Source organism: Dipteris shenzhenensis, chromosome 3 (assembly GCF_047967505.1).
Source record: "Dipteris shenzhenensis isolate YYH24624 ecotype China chromosome 3, Dip_SZ_1.0, whole genome shotgun sequence".
NCBI classification, from domain to species: Eukaryota; Viridiplantae; Streptophyta; class Polypodiopsida; order Gleicheniales; family Dipteridaceae; genus Dipteris; species Dipteris shenzhenensis.
In genome coordinates, this window is record NC_141598.1 from 19,696,177 (window position 1) to 19,713,865 (window position 17,689).

The window sequence follows — 17,689 nt, forward strand, 5'->3', positions numbered from 1 at the left end:
ATGATACCTTAATAGGACACACAAATCCACACTACTTTCAGTTTCACATGCATAACAATATTCCAGTGATGCAATGGAAGCACTACTCAGTAGATGGAGATCATTTATGGAGTGAGTCATGTGCTTTATTACAACAAATAATTCCATTGGAGGAAACTAGATTTGTTCTTGCAAAAAACAAATCACTTAACATAGATGAAATGAAAGGCTTGAAAGCCTTCATTAAACATCTTCAAAGTATGATGAAAAAATATCTAGAGCAATCAACTAAGAATTTGGAGACAATTAAATCAACTGAAGCACTTATCCAATCTTTAGAAAGACAAGAAAACTTAATGAGCATTGAATACTGTGAATCCTTTTGGCTGGAACAAGCTACATCACCAAGTTTTCCTTTGGATATAAATATGTTAGTAGATATGGAGGAAGCAGAGGAATGCCTTTTACCTCAAAAATATTGTGGCAGGAAGGGAGACAAACCCTTACCAGAGTTTATACCATCTAATGAGATTGAAGAGGGTCTATTTGTTGCAGTTTGGGCATCTGATCTAGGTTCAGAGTTGGATGACCAAGGTGGCCCAATTTGGGTTGCAAAGGTTGCTAAGATAGAAAGGGATTACAAGGGAACTCCTATAACATTCACAGCTTTATGGTATGAACCAAAGCCATTGAAAAATCTCCCGAGAAGATATACAATAAGACAACTCTATGAGGGATGCTTGCAAAAGAAACGTGAATGGGTTCCAAATAATGAGGGATTAATAGAGGTGGAAGTCAGTAGCATTATTCATTGCTAGAAATCGAGGACATGAAGTTTTAAAAAGAAGCATGGATACAATGTTGAAAAATGTATCACAATCCCTGATCCAAGTCATGTCCATATTAAACATCATTTGGCAAGACTTGACCCATCAAGTGCAAATACATTACATGACTCTGATGACTCTAAACGAGATTCAGATGCATAAGATAATGTTTTGTATGCTTTTTTCCATACAAATGGTGTATCTATACACCACAAATAAGATAATGTATTGTATGCTTTGTTTTTCAAAAAAAGGGTGTATCTATACACCACTTATATATTGAATTCAACAAACTCTTTTTTTTTTTTTTAATGGTGTATCTATACACTACTTATTTGTTGAATTTCGCAAACTCTTTTCATATGGTGTCATATTTTCACTTTATTAGTATAGTGTTAAAATTGAACCGGAGTTAGGAGACTACTGTTATTATTATTATAGTTATTGGATGGGGACACCATGCACAAGTTTGGGAATAATAGCTTCATTGAGCCTTTTTTTTTTAAATTAGAGGTCACCACTTGACTTTTTAGCGTAATAAGGCCATATTTGTATATAAGTGACCCATTTAGTGCTCTAAAAAACCCAATTTTTGAGCTCACTAAGTGAAGTTGAGTGGAGAGGATATGCTCCAAAAAAAAGTCCAAACCAGGAGAGAAAGTCCAAAAATTTTGAATAGTGTGTAAGTCATGATGTCCATCCTCAGGTTTGATATGAACATCTCTTGGCTTGATACTTCAATCATTTGATTCAATCTACTTCTAACATTTGTTTATTTATTGTTGCAATACGGTTATATCTAACTTTCCTAGATCAGTATATAATCATGTGTGTATGCTTGATTCTCTCCTTTCAGCTGTACTTAGTGATACCAAGAAGACGATAGATGATGTTTGTTCAATGCTACAACCGTTAGACTTGGATGGCATGCTATTCATCTTTATGCCATATTATGAGAATTAAGTATCATCTCAACCTTTCTTTTACTCTTTTATTTGTAAAATTGTGTCAATAAATCTTTTTTTCTTTATTGGTGATGTAGCTCACATTGGAGACTCATAGTATGTGATCTTGATGACAACCATTATTGGTTTGTCAATTCATATAGAGGCTTTCACGAGGTGTTCAAGTAATGTTCTTTTATCATATCATTATGAACATGCATCTTACTATTTACTACACAAATTCACTTTGTCATATGTCATGATGGACATTTTTGCAAACAAGTTAGTATCTATGATTATAAAAATCAGGGAGCATCAAGACCAACCAAATTTCTAGACATGCCTCACAGTCGAGCAGAAAGACGAGTTTAGTAGTGGGTGGAGAGTTGCCTACAGCTTCATGTTGTTCCTCAATGAAATTTTTGAACATGTCTCAATAGAAGCATATACAAAGCTCGAGCTATAAGATTTTATGCTAAGACTATTCACGACCTAACTGCTACCATTGGGAAACAACATGATGTCAATGAAGAACCCAAGGGAGCCAAAGAAAAACAAGAGAAAAGTCATTCTCCTTGTGCATCACAGCCTCAAGCAGAGAATGAGTCTATAGCAAAAGCATTACAGCCTCCACTTGAATTAGAGACTCAATGCATTCTTCCTACACAAGAAGTAGAGACTCAATGTGCATATACAACATCACATCTTGTGAAAAAGGAAGAGATTGAGTCTATTCTAATTGCACCAGAGGTAGAAACTCAATGTACACCATCTACACAAGAAGTAGAGACTCAATGTACTCTTAGAGCATCACAGCCTCAAGAGGATTCATAAGCTTTATTTCATTGTAAAGGATGTAGAAAGAAACATGAGTCCTTGAATATTTTTACCTTGTTTGTGTTGACTAATGATAGTGTTTCTTTTACTTATGTTAAATGTTACAACACATTAGGATATTTACTTATGATGTTTATTAAATTTGTATTATTATTTGATTATATGTGAATACATAAGGAGGAGTCTCTCATGGATACATAAGGGACATTTATCATGGATACACTTGATGAGAATTTGTGACTCAACACATCAGAGTGGATTAATTCCAATGGATTCTTACTCTCTTGAACATGCCTAGGAAATGGTTTCCTTGCCTGTTTTCCAAATTGACAGGCTTCACATACCTTATGCATTTCTGCAACATTGAATTTAGGCAATCTTGCAACAATATTTTGGGCCTACATTGATTTAAGTCACTGTACATTAACATGACCAATGCATTTATGCCAGATATCAATATCTGCAACTACACCGGTCCCATGTGCAAACATTGTTGCACTCAAGTCAGGCATGTCCGCATCCAACGTAAACATCCTGCCCTTCTTCTTTCCTTTTGCTATCAAGCAATCATTATTTTTCATATCCTCAACAAAGCACCCATGAGGATTAAATCTGACCTGCAAGCCCTGCTTAACCATTTGACAAATAGAAACCAAGTTCTTGGTGATGTTCGGGACATGAAATACATCAGACGGGTATTTCTTTTTCCCATCCTGCATATACAAAGGAATTTTACCAATCTGCACAATAGGATGTGCAGTATCATCACTAGTCTCCACAAATCTTGGTCTTTCCATTTCCCTTGCATCCTGCATCCATTCTGCATGACCTATCATGTAGTTTGATGCACCTGAGTCAACATACCACACATCATTGCTTTCTTCTGCACTTGTCACAGAATTGGTCATGTGCTGCACCATAAACAGATGCTCATTTCTGTCATCACCCTGTCTACTAGAAGATGCATAATTCCCTTGCTGCAATTTTCCATTCATGATGTCATTCTGTTTTTTGTAGCAGTCTTTAGCCATATGACCCATTTTACCACAATAGTAGCATTCAACATTGCTATTTGCATTTTGACCTGTCTGCCATCCACCATGACCTCTTTGGCTCCCCTTGCCTCTAGAGTTACCACGTCCTCCTCCAAAGGACTAGTTTTCTTGAGTTTGCTACATATTCTGATTTCTACCACGGCCTCCAGATTGGCCTCCTCTACCTCTGCCTCTACCTCTTCTAGCATTTGAGTAGAAGACAGTTTCTTTTGAAGTTCCTCCTGAAGAAGATGCACCACCATTTCTCTGCTCTTCAGAAATTAGAAGAGCAAACAACTCCTCAAAATCAGGAAATTTTTCACGGACGGCAATGGATGTCCGGAACTGTGCATAATCCTTTCCTAGACCACATTCAAGGTCACAGAAACTAGATCATCATCTTCCACTGGCGACCCAATGGAAGCAAGTGCATCTGCAATTTTCTTCACCTTCATGTGGTAGTCATTGATGCTCATATTTTCTCTCTGCACATTGTGCAACTCCTGCTTGAGCTGTATTTTCCTGGCTTGCATATTTGTACTGTACATTTTTGCCAAAGTATCCCATGCCTCCTTTAGCGTACTTGCATCCTGAATATGCACAATCATAGAATCCGAAATACTGATAGATAGCCAATACATAACTTTTCTGGCTCTCTCATGCCATCCTTCAAATGCATGCATTTCCAGTTGATTGGGAACATTAGGAAGAACTGGTTCTTCTTCATTTCCTGTAATGAACTCCCAATAGCCTTTTCCCATAAGGAAATTTGTCATTCTAAACTTCCATGCTTGGAAGTTGTTCTTGTCAAGCTTTTCAGTGACAATCTGTGAAAGTGAATCAGACACCATTATAGAACACTGCAAAAAATTCTCTCACTGCAAAAAACACAACTTCTACCTCACATAGGCAAATCTGCAAAACTGACGAAAGTGGTATTTGACCACACTATCACTTCCTAGTGACGATTTTGCATGAACAAGCAATAAGGATGATTTTGTAACTCCTAATATCTTTGCGCACAGGCATATGATGCAATTTCTGCGGCAACTTTTCACTGACGTGCAGAGCACTGTTCGCACAGCAAAAAATAGGGCCTTTTTCTGAGTGCGTGCGAAGAACTTCCGCCTTCAAAACGGGCCCTGAAATAGCCTCGAATCAGAAAAATGAAGTCACCAGAAGCTTCGCCCTTCCCGCAGCATATACTGCCCTCTCGCCACACTGCGAAGGATGTCTCAATCTGAGACAGTGTACTCTTGCACTTCCAGCTGTGCTACCTGCAAAGCGTTGCTCCCAACTCGAAAAATGAAAGCAACACTAGTCCTCTTACCAGGACACCGCAAACTTGGTTTGCTTTCTTGAGCTCCTTACCATGAACCAGTCTCTAATGCCATGTGAAGATAGTGGGAGAGAAGGAAGCTCACTTGCGACTTTCTCACATACACAATGGGAGAATACACACAAAGGTGGAGGCTGAAAACAGTTTTCCTCTTCTTAGTTGTGAAAGCCAAAAGAACTCTAGTACAAAGAAATGGAAGAACCCTATATGTGGGTCTCAAACCAAACTCAGCTAAACTAAGGTGGCATACTGACTGAGCCACGAACTAGAGTACATAAGGATAGCTGTCATCCAGCTATTATTCATGGGCGGTGTACCAACCGCATCTACAGCTAACAAGTCGGTGACATAAATGCACAATGGTTACCCTGGCATATCATGAGTGGAGCTCGATATCTCAACACCTACAAGGCTTGTTGCAGAGAATATAAAATAAGATTAATGACTATTACAGGCCACACAGGCCGAGATCACACTAGAAGATCTTATCATTAGTATCTCTTATCTTCTCAACAATCCAATCTTCCATGGACTCCACGTCTGTATCCTCAACATAATTACAATGAAGGAAGAAATTCAAGCAGTCAGATTGTTTCTTTATAATCTCTTTGGGAGGCCCTTATCAATGTTCTTTCAGCATCTACATCAAATCGGCCATACTGAGAGGTATGATAATGTAGGTTGCTTAAGAAGTCTAAGAGATCTTGTCATGCTTTTATAATGCATTGTAAAAGTCTTTTGCTCTTTGCTATCTTCTGAGTGTCCTCCCTCTCTGCCCACCTTTATGCATCGAATTCCTCTCTCTCCATCCATGTAAGTGGACAGCCTTGTCGAATTCTTGCATCTCTCCATGCTCCTTAGTCAGCAATCCATTCTTGGTTTGCGACGATGATAAGGACATACATGGTGGGTGGGGAGATGATAAATTAAGAGTGATGAAAGAAGAATGTGCTTGTAGGACCATGGGAGAAGTAATATAAAATAGGTGGAGATGGATATTATATTGGGTTATTCCCTCCATGTAGGATAGGCCCATGTGGGGGGGGTGTAGATAGTCCAAGAATGCAAGTTAAATAATGGAGAAAGTAGGATAAGGTGGCAAGACTCCTTGTGCCAACCCTCCACTTGTCCTCCTAGATGTTTGAACGTATTATAAAATTGGAAAGAGACTAAGGGAGTATCTTAGACTTGGGATATGGGGTTTGATTTATGTGGAAAAATGAGGCAAAGGGTTGCCGCACACAATTGAGAGTGCATACCCACCTAGCCCACATGGGAGATTCCTCCACACACACCATGCATGTGGGAGGATGCATTTATTGGGAGAGACCCCCTCCCTTGGCTATAAAAGGAGGGGGCTATTCCTTGATGGGACACGCTCATTCTTGTAAAGCCACCTAGCTAGTACTTTGATTTCCCCCCATCCTTCCTTTTAAATAAAGCATGACTCTCTTCCCTTGATGTCTTCATCTCTACATTCCACCTCCCACCATGTACATGCTCCTCTGCCCCCTCTCTCTTCCCCCTTGTGCCATAGTCCCCCTCTTCATTCCCACCCCTCTTAATCCCTTTTCCCCACCCATGTTAATGCTTCTCCCCTCACATTCCCTTTTCCTCTATGGCCCTTGAGCGTCGCCATGCCTAGCGTCAAGCCTCATGCCTTGATTTATTTTCTAGTTAATAGAATTGGTGTGGCTGCTGGGATCTGAAGTCTCCATGGCTAGTGGCATAAAATTCGTCGACATTCGTTACTCCTACAATTGTGAGCAGTTCTGCAGCATCTTCTGTGTGCGGTTCTCTACTTCTGTGCCTCCAATTTGCATGCCTTTTGCTCACGGTTCTCCATCTCTATGGTTGCAAAACTTCTCTATTTTTTAGCCTCTAGTCTGCGTGTCTTCTGCTTGCAGTTCCTATGCATCTGCACGTCTTCTGGGTACCTACGCATCTGCCATCCGCGTGTCTTCTAGGTACCTGCGCATCCGCATCCGCATGTCTTCTGGGTTCTCGCATGTCTTCTTGTCATGGGTGCATTCACGCGTCTTCTGGGTACCTGTGCATCTGCATCCACATCCGCGCGTCTTCTGGGTTTCCACATGTCTTTTGGTTGTGGCTGACGCATCTGTAAAACCCCAGCTCACAGTCTTTGCATGTTTAAAAAATCCCTGTAACACACCTCGCATCCCTCTATCCTCTCCCTCTTCTTCTTTCTCTTTGTCTTCTCTTCTCCTGTCCTCTCCTTTTATTGAGTGGGAATTGAACCCAAGACCTCCCCAACAAAGCCGCAAGCCACGAATGAGGGTGATCATTTGTAAGGAATGGAAAGGTTATGGTCACCATGAAAATAAGTGTTGTGCATATTTGATACAAGTTTACCGACTTCAGAACATCATCTGAAAGGTCCTTAAGGACATTGCTCAAAAGAACGATGCCAAACCGCACACCCCTTGAAGAAATAGCATGGCGACTACAAGAACTGGAAGAAGCTGAAGGTGATGTGCAAGCTCTCCAATTGTTGACATTTGTCATGGCATTCTTGTTTGCCTTGATGAATGTCATGCAACACCGTGTCTCTAACCCTCTCTTGTAAAGATAAATGCAATATCATGCCTCGACCAATAAAGGTTGGTCCTTTTAAGATTGTCTATGAGGCTATTCTATGCTGAAGATTCTTCTCGTATAGCATTTCACAATACACCAGTCACACCCTACCCTGCCTATGTGTGCTTTGTGGATGTATCTTCATCTGATTTTCAGTTCAACCTACCTCTTCCCATTGTTTGCTAATATATAAGTCTCATTTTGCCTCTCTCTTTTCCACTTTCCAAGCATGGCTGACATTCTTGTGTTTTGTGGTCGGGTTGAAGAAAATCCAAATGAGTATCTTGTGGCCTTCAAGCGCCGTTGTGTTTCTCTCAACTTTCTTACTGAAAGATAGATGGTTCTTGGTTCTTCGCACATTTCTAGAGGGTTTGGCTCTCGTTTGGCTCAAGTGTGGTATGAGAAGCAAGCCGAGGATGTTCGCCAAAAGTTAGTCGAGGTTGACAGTAGCTATGATTGAGTATTTCGGCAAAGAAGAGGAGCCAGAGAATGCGTACCTATAGGTGGAAAACTTAAAGCATTCAGAAGGTGAGACGACACGTTGATATGTGGATTGAGTGACCGTGCTCCTGGACCGTTTAATTGCCATGAAGGAGGACCACTGAATTTCGAGCCAGAATCACCTAGCACATGTTGGGCTACCTTGTAGTAGGAGCAAGTGATGAATTCTGCCTCAAGCTTAAATGGGAGGATCCAGAGACCATGGTGCTAGCACAAGAGATTGCTCAAAAGTTTGATAAAGTTCAGTCTGACCCCGCTTCAAAGAAGATGGTTGTCCCTCCGCAACTCCCTCAATTCTTGCGACAACAACTTGGGGGTTCCAACTCAGGGGCATACCCCCACCCACCATCAGGGATATATCCACTGCCTCCACCTAAAATGTATGGTCCTCCCTTAGATGCTTACCCTCAATAAGGTGTATATCCTCACCCTCCGCCTGGAAGATTTTCCCAGCCTCGCCCCCACGAGCCCCCCTCCTTCCTACTCCCTCGGCCCCTCCTACTAAAGAACCTAGAGTTAATGACCTAGCCAAGGCCATGAATGATCTTTGGCTTGAGATGGTGGGCATCATAAATCAAGCCAATCACCCTCCAAGAGAACGTGCCAATGTTGTATGCTACGAGTGCCACTAGAAGGGTCATTATCGCATTGAATGTCCCAATATTCCAAGGGTGAATATTCTAGGTGAATCAGGCACCGAGGATTCTAACGTAGAGGTCCTTGACCTCGGGAAGAGAAGTCGTACCACCTCGGACCCCTTTCCAAACTATGGACCGAGCCGGCCTAGGAAGAAGGTGTCCTTCTGAGAGCCCTCAGATGCTGGGATGGCATACCCACCAATAGAGAAGACTAAAAGATCTCGCAGGAGTAACTGGTCGCCCTTGGATTTCCCTATCGGCTCAGGGCAAGAAGACTATTAAGTCATTCAAGATCTTGCTCATCGGTCTTTGAGCATCACGCTTCCTCAACTAATAGCATTAAGCCTTAAGGTGAGACATGAGCTGCAGCAAGGGCTCTCAACAAGGAGGATCAAGAAAAAGGGAAAGGTACGAGAGATATCTTCTATCTTTGAAGAAGTTGATCGACACCCGCATACAGTAGATGTCATCATAGATAATTGCCGTATCAAAAGTGTGTGTGTTGATGGGGGAGCTGCATGTAATATCATGGTGCCCCGTATCATGAAAATATTGAATTTGAAATGTACAAGGCGTTCCTCCACTCGAATCAAGGTAGCAGATGGTCGACGTCTTGCCACCCTAGGAGTCATTGAGGATTTGCCCATCACTATCAATGGGTTGACCACCACCGTCGATTTCTATGTAGTGGACATTGAAGATACAGGCAAGAGTTACCCAGCCATACTTGGAAGACCATGGTTGAGAAAGAGTGATGCAGTTAGCTACTATTGGAAGATAGGACACATGTCTTTTTGTGCTTCAAAGGAGAAGATCCCAATGCAAATATCCCAATGCAACTAGGTGCCACTGAACCAGAAGAAGAAGAGGAGCAAGATAGTGATACTCTCTCATCCTCGGTGTCTGAATCATTGGAAGATTGAGATGGGGGGGAGGAGTTGTCAGAGGAATAAGTTTACATGATGGGGGTGTCTCCGACCCCGCCACCCACCAAAAAGGTAATAGCTAGTCCTCAACATCTTGAATCTATGCTTTCCCCAGACCTCACTCTGAGTGAGAAAGACGAGTTCCTAGAAATGTTCAAAGGTTTCCGTGACCTCCTCGCAACTAGCTACCACCACCTTCGACATGTGACTGCCATAGAACACAAGATAGAGCTGAAGCCTGATGCTAAGCTAGTGGCTCAAAAGTATCAGAGATTAGGACCCCTACAAATCGACACTTTGCGCTTAGAGTTGCATAAGCTTGTAGAAGCTGGAATAATTGTTCTGGTCCACAATACTGAATGGGTTTCACTAGTGGTAGTCACCCCAAAGAAAAACAACAAGTGGTGGGTTTGCACCGATTATAAGAAAATGCGACCACCAAGAGGGATCATCATCCTCTACCCTTTCAAGACCTCATTCTTGAGAAGGTAAGTGGTCATGAGATGTATACTTTCTATGATGGTTACTCCGGGTTTTATCAAATTAGAATTGCCAAGGAGGATGTGCTTAAAACCACATTTGCCACACCCAAGGGGATGTTTGCATTCAAAGTAATGCCATTTGGCCTCACCAATGCTCTTGCTACCTTTCAAAGATTTATGTAGATGGTGTTTGCTCCTTATTTGGGGGTTCTCTTGGAGGTGTTTTTGGATGATTTTTGTATATTCTCGGCACGAAAGGAGCACGTCATGAAGGTTAGGTTGGCCTTCCAAAGGGTCAATGATGTGAATGGTAGCCTCAACCCTGATAAATATACCATTGGAGCCACTCAAGGGAGGTTACTAGGACATATTGTCTCATCCGAGGGTGTCAAGCCTGACCCCAAGAAGGTAGAAGCTATCCTCAAGCTCTCCCCACCAACAACCAAACATCAGGTATGCTCATTTATCAATCTAGCAGGATACTATCGCTGCTTCATTGATCAATTTGCTACTTTGATGCGACACATGACTACGCTATTAAAAGATGGGTTTGCTTTCTCTTGGGATGAGGATTGTGATCATGGGTTTGTACAAATCAAGAGTGCTCTAGCTTCAGAACCCATTCTATGCAATCTTGATTAGTCAAAGACTTTCTATATCAATCCTAGGTTTGATGAGCACACTTTGGCAGGTATTCTTCTCCAGCAAGGGGAGGATCGGTTCATGTATCCCGTTTGATTTGCTTCTCGATAATTGCTCAAAACTGAACAATGCTACTCTTAGGCTGACAAGCATGCCTTGTCTTTGGTGTTATGCATTGAGAAATTTAAGCATTATGTGCCTGGAAAGTCCTTCATTATAATCTCTAGCAATGGTCTTGCAAAGTAGGTTCTTCAATCCCCAAATCACATGGGCCAGAGATCCCAAAGAATCGACAAAAGGCCTGATTGGATGCTAAGATTCGCAAGGGATGGGAAAGACACTTTGCTGAGGGGGATGTTGTGCTATGATTTGATAACATACTGGACCACCAAATGGAGAAAAAGTTCCTTCCACTGTGGACCGGTCCATACAAAGTCATCAACGAACATAGCAATGGGTCTGTAAAAGTACAGGAGCTACATGAGCCATATGGCAAGAAGGTGATCAACAAGCGTTATCTCAAGCCCTTCTTTGTTCGTGATGGTCCCAGGCATGGAAATGTTGTGCATTCCCTGCCTGGGGGGGGGAACTGTTATGGATAAATTTGACCAAGGTAAAAGGCATAAATATGTGTGTGTGCTTGTATATGTAGCAATAGTATAATGAAATATGGTGTGCATAGGGCCCAGGGTTGAGGTGGCAAGGCATGACCATGTGCCACCCTTCCACATAAGAGGACCCATAAGGTGTCTTGTACATAATCCATGGTAGTAGTATTATAAAATGTTAAGGTGGCATGGTTCCTCCATGTGCCACCCCTCCACCTAGGCGGTCCCATGCCTGCATGAAGTGAGACATGGCCCAAGGACCATGGGAGAAGTAATATAAAATAGGTGGAGATGGATATTATATTGGATTATTCCCTCCATGTAGGATAGGCCCATGTGGGGGGGGTGTAGATAGTCCAAGACTGCAAGTTAAATAATGGGGAAAGTAGGATGAGGTGGCAAGACTCCTTGTGCCAACCCTCCACTTGTCCTCCTAGATGTTTGAAAGTATTATAAAATTGGGAAGAGACCAAGGGAGGATCTTAGACTTGGGATATGGGGTTTGATTTATGTGGAAAAATGAGGCAAAGGGTTGTCACACACAACTGAGAGTGCATACCCACCTAGCCCACATGGGAGCAGGGATGATTTTTTCACGTAAGTTTCCTTAATAAGCGAAAGTTTTATATGGCTTGTGAAAGTTTATATGCTTTTATAAAAATAAAAGCTTATTATATTTGCCACAATTTGAAACTAAAATTAAAAAAAGAGCTAGGTTTAGCCTTTAAGATTATAAAATTATAAATAAAGTCCATGAAAACTCACCAAAGTTTTATATAATAAATAAATATATTTGGAAACTTTCGCCAACATATTATATATACAATTTAAAATTTTGGCTAGATCTATAGAATTAAGCACCAAAAGAAGACTTGTGCAATCAAGAAGACTTGTGGCCTTATATCCAATGTACATTTGGCTAACTTAAGCCTACGGTAGGCCCATCACTAGCACTATGTCTACCCCTCATCAAGTCATATAATAGGGATATATCTCTTCATGCTTCTATCTTCAACAAGGACATGGAAGGACACTACATACATAGGTAAACATAAGCAACAAGTAGATTCTTAGCAAGAAGAATCAAATGATTAAAATGATACAAAATTAAAGAATGAAATTTTCTATAATGGCCTGGTAGAAGGTGTCTTGTTAGATATTTTAAGTATTTCTTTAGTCGCAGTTTATGATCGCGAAAAGGTAAAAATTCAACTAAATTAATGAATAGAGCTAGAGTAGTGAATATGCAGTAAGTCGCATATCTAGTTGTGTGTGTGTGTGTGTGTGTGTGTGAAAATCTAACTTTAATTTCATCATCGACCTCTATACATTTAGAAATTTAGAAAGTAGTCATAATGCAAAGAACTTGCCAGTCAATAGAGGCTTTAAATATAAATCTACCCCTCAAGCATTCTCATACATTTAGTACACTTAAGCCATGTATCCAATCTTACAATCTTGTATAGTGGAAGATTCTACAAATTTATGACAAGAAATAAGAAGAAATGAACTAAACTAAAATGCCACATGCAAATACTTAAATGTATGTATCAATATATAGGGGGACATACTCTCTTGCTATTTTTACACACACACACACGTCGTTGGTCTTGGCATTGAAGTCCCATATCAGCAAGACCTCTCCTAGCTCTAGATATCCTTGTAAAGTGCTAAGGAAGGTAAGATATGTCCCTAGAGATTGTCCTAATATAATCCAATGTCTGTGGGGATACATAACATGTTGTAATTCCCTCTCTCCCAGCTCACTTTAGGGATGCACATTGATGAATGAGCAAAGGGTGATAGTGGAAGAAAGGACGAATCAAGAAACCCCCTAATCTATCATGTCTATATTACGTTCCCAACCCAATACCATACCCACATTAGCCATCCAGCCCCGCATGGGCATCATTTTGTCCTATCAAGATGCGTGCTCTCATTTTTCATTAGCCTTTCTCTCTTGACCTCTGTATCCATAATCTTTATGGAAATGCCACCCTTTTGAACCCTTTGGACCATTAGTCATTGCTAATGTGCCAATGCACATCATTTTTGCTAATGGGCAAGGAAGCCTCTACTAATGCACCAATGCACATCATTTTTGTTCAATAGCTTTTGTAGTAGGTTACATTGACAACATTGATGCACAATGGGCAAAGGATATTAAGTAATCTCCTACAATATTGGCAAAAAATGCACGTCATTTCTGTTCCTAGGTTTGTAGTAGGTTTGAATCACAACATTGATGTACAATGCGCAAAGGGTATTTACTTTTTCTTTAAACATGCCTTTATTTAATGTATGCCAAATGGCCATGTGCAAACACTTGAGTTTAGGGGCCAACCAACTCCACATGTCTCTTACGTACATGGCAACCTCATCCCTTACAATACTTGATTCCATGTGATTGGTCCCACTAGATGAGACCCCATTCCGCAATTATCATGCAGCTAGTTAACTTTTAGGTCCTTTGAACTACATTTTAGGTCAACTTCCATTCTATACCCACCAACTTTGTGGGTCTTCAAAACAAGGGCAAATGCCCTCCATACTATTGCGAGGCCTGGCCCTTGCTTTTGAACCCATGGGATGGTGTTCAACAATGAGCTATTAAGATTTAGTGTGCCGACTCGTTGGACTATTTTAAGCCCAGGCTCACTTGCTTTGCTTTGTTGCTTCATGTATAGTAGGAGGTTGATGTGATCATGAATTCGGGACTAGGATATTCATCTTATCCCTTTTATGTGGCAAGCAATGCTCTTAGTAGCGAGGTTGCTTTAGAGGACAATTGATTGAAAATTTTATTTTGCGTAGTGAGAATGGGCATTGTCATCAAAGATAGCTATGCAGCATTGAAGTGGGAGATATTCTGCCATTATGCAGCTTGTCCGTGCAGAGCAGACCTTACTGGGTGCTTGGTAATAGATGTTGTATCTAGTGTACTATCTGGCTTGCCTTTTTCCATGGTTCCCTTCAGATATTTCTCTGTGAATGATGTCATACTTCTAATCTAAGAGGTTTGATTAGACGTTTTTGTCTTAGTATTCTGGTAACATATAAGGGAAGGGTGAGTGGGTTGGCAGCACAATCAGGGGCAGACTGTTGGAATAACAGTGTAGCATGTCAGCCACAAGTTGTTAAGAGTTGTAAAGTTTCTCCTACGGTGTTGACCTCATGTAGTCATCTGTGATGCGTGTTTCTTTCTATCTTATGGTGGCTATATAAAATGTGCCTCTTTGTTGTCTATTGGGAACTTCTTATGTATATTTTTGACAGCTGAACGTGGGCACCTCATGATCTTTTCAGGTTATTGCCTCGAAGTACCTGCAAGATTCAAGAATAGTTTATCAAGCTTGTTATGAACAGTAAACGTTATAAGGTTTAACAAATGACCTGAGTGATGGCTACAAGCATGGATTCTCCAGATCGACATCTCACAATTGTGGGCTCTGATAGTCAGTGTCAGATGGCACATACCTCGATCGAGGTATAGCTAGATGTGCCACACTGGATTGCCACGATACCTCGAACGAGGTATAGGTGGCATGCCAACAGACCTCGATCGAGGTATAGGCTCGATTCGGTGAAAAAAGCCCAGCACCTCAATCGAGGTATCGGCTTGGCTCGGTTGTCCTCGTGTGTGATTTTCATTGGAGATAGTACCTCGTTCGAGGTATTGCAGACCGAAGCAAAACCTTTGTATTTTCACTCAAGCGGGTGTCACACTCACCCGAAAGTGGACACCCTTAGCTTGCTACCACCCTACTAACATGGAAGCAGGTCAATAAAAAATCAGGTATTACGAGCACCACAAGAAAGTCCACAAGTCCAAGAAATGTCTGCAAGATTTTTATTTTTTCAAAATACAATGATATTCTACAACTCAACTCCAGACTCCCAACTATCTTATTAGCCTCTCTATAGCAAGCATCTCCTCGCTCTTTAGGCCAGTATGATGCATAATTGTAGACCTATTCACACATTCGGATTACAGACTACTTGCTTGACTCTGCCGACTTATACGCCCATAGTAACTCCTCCTTTCGCTAGGGGTCCTCTTCATCCTAGTCTTTGCACTCTATACATATTCGTGCCTCTATCATGTCCTACCAAAAGAAACCTACATCATGAGCTTTGCAAATACCTTAAAGGAATAGGAAAAAAAATAGCGAGGGAAATTAATATTCACTATCGCTGTTGACTCCAAGTAATACACCCACCACCGAAGCATGTCCTCCTTGCAGTTATTTTCCTCCTTCTCCAAGTCTGTTTCTGTGAGGATGCCATCCAACATCATTTTCAGATAGAACAAAAGCATTCCAAAGTTATTTGGGTATGCCATATATTCGTTGTAGGTGGTTTGGCAGTAGGTGGACCGGTGTATAGAGTTTGGATTGGTGTCCAAAGTTTTGGGGCTCGATTTCATAATGGGCTCTTGGTTGTGTCTGCATTGCACTTAAATAGGGAGAGAGTTCATTGAGCCTGACCTTCTCAATCTTCAGTCTCATATTAGTTTGGTAATCAAAATCTTTGATTTCATTGAGCCCAACCTTCTCATTCTTCAATCTCATGTTAATTGTCTAATTGAAATCCTTTGTCTCACATTAGTTGTCTAATCGAAATATTTCGTCTCATATTAGCTGACTAATCGAAATCTTTCAGTCTCACATTAGTGATCTAATCAAAATATTTCATCTCACATTACTTGTCAAATCAAAATCTTTCATCTCATTACTATCACTATGCTAGCGTGGATCAAAGAACACTATCTAGTCACATAGCTGAGAAAACATTGCCCAAGTAAACTCTAGAGAAGATTAACAATTCAATAGATTACACACATATTACATCTCAAAGACCCCTTTACTTCAGATTACATCTCAAGGACGCCATGTTAATCTCCCTGATTTTGCAAGCTCGGCGTCTGCGTCTGCTCCTTCTTGTAGGGGCCGGGCCCTTCCCTTCATGCCTCTTCCTCTTTCCTTGATTTGAGCTTCCTGGTTGCAGGCTCGGCCCTTCTTTCTCCTTTCCTAAAGGTGGGTGGTTCCTAACTTCAAGCTCCTTTTCCTCGCAGTCATGCTCGGTCTTGGCCTTCTTCAATTTGAGCTCCTTCTCGGGGGGGTCACTCATCATATGTAACCCTATCACGTGAGTTCGACAGAAGGATATTTTCTATTCCTAAAATTTACAGAAATAAATATACATAAGGGACTATTTAAAATAGTTTTGGAAAAAATTTACAGATTTGTATAGAAAAGGGGTACATTTTATAAATGAAAAAATTTACAGATAAGGGATTTTAAATATAGGCCTTGAACGCACGTGATATAGAAGGTTTATACATAGTGACCCCCCCGAGAGCTCCTTGTCTTTTGTATCTTTTGCCCAAATGGTAAATTGAGCTGCAACATCTACTTTCTCGTCGTAGATAGCAGTAGTAGGCACATTTGATCTATCCATGACCAAGGCAATGGCAAATGGCATTCTCTACATGATTTTGTATGCACAAATACCCCAAAGAAAAAAACATGCATAGGGTGGTAGCATGTAGGCCATCCGATACAGCAGTCATCTATGATGGGGATATGGGAGACCATGCATTTCAAACCCTACTGCATAGCAAGATAGGCATCCGATTTAACTATTATGGCCATCAATACCACAATCTTGCTCTATACATGATGAAGTTGCTTCTTGATTCCTTCCTCCCTCATCCTAAGGTTGTAGATGTTCTCCTTCATCTCCTCCACTTTTGCTCACTCTATGCAACAGCTTCATCTGAATCTCTCAACATCTATTGAAGCTTCTTAAATTGCTCAAAAAAATCTTCGCGGGCCATTTCCAAGACTTCCACTCTAGATTGGAAATCTCCTAAGATGACGAATTGTTTTTTATAACTATTGAAAGCCATGGCAAGATCGTGCACACATCTATTGTAATCTTCTTGCAAGGTCTGGTAGCTTACTCTTTGGACTTCCAATGGCGTTTCAAAAAAACAACCCTCACCATGGCTATTGCAAATTGCTTCACCATAGTGGCTAATACAACTTGCTCCACCGTGGCTGCCCTCTGCATCCTTCCTAGCCTAGGGAGCTACCTCGATGTCTTCTCCACCTTGGGTGCTCTTGGCCCCATCCTTCCTGGCCTTGAAGCTCTCTCACAGTTCTTGCATCACCTTTCTAGTTTCTACATTCTCCCTTTTCAGCTCCTCCATCATCTAGCCTTTTTCAATGTTTAATGAGTTCTATATGTTGCAGAGCCATTTGTAAAGACCCTCCTTTTTGGCTCTCTAATCTTCAAGATCCTTTCGCATCTTTTCTAGCTCCTTGTCTGC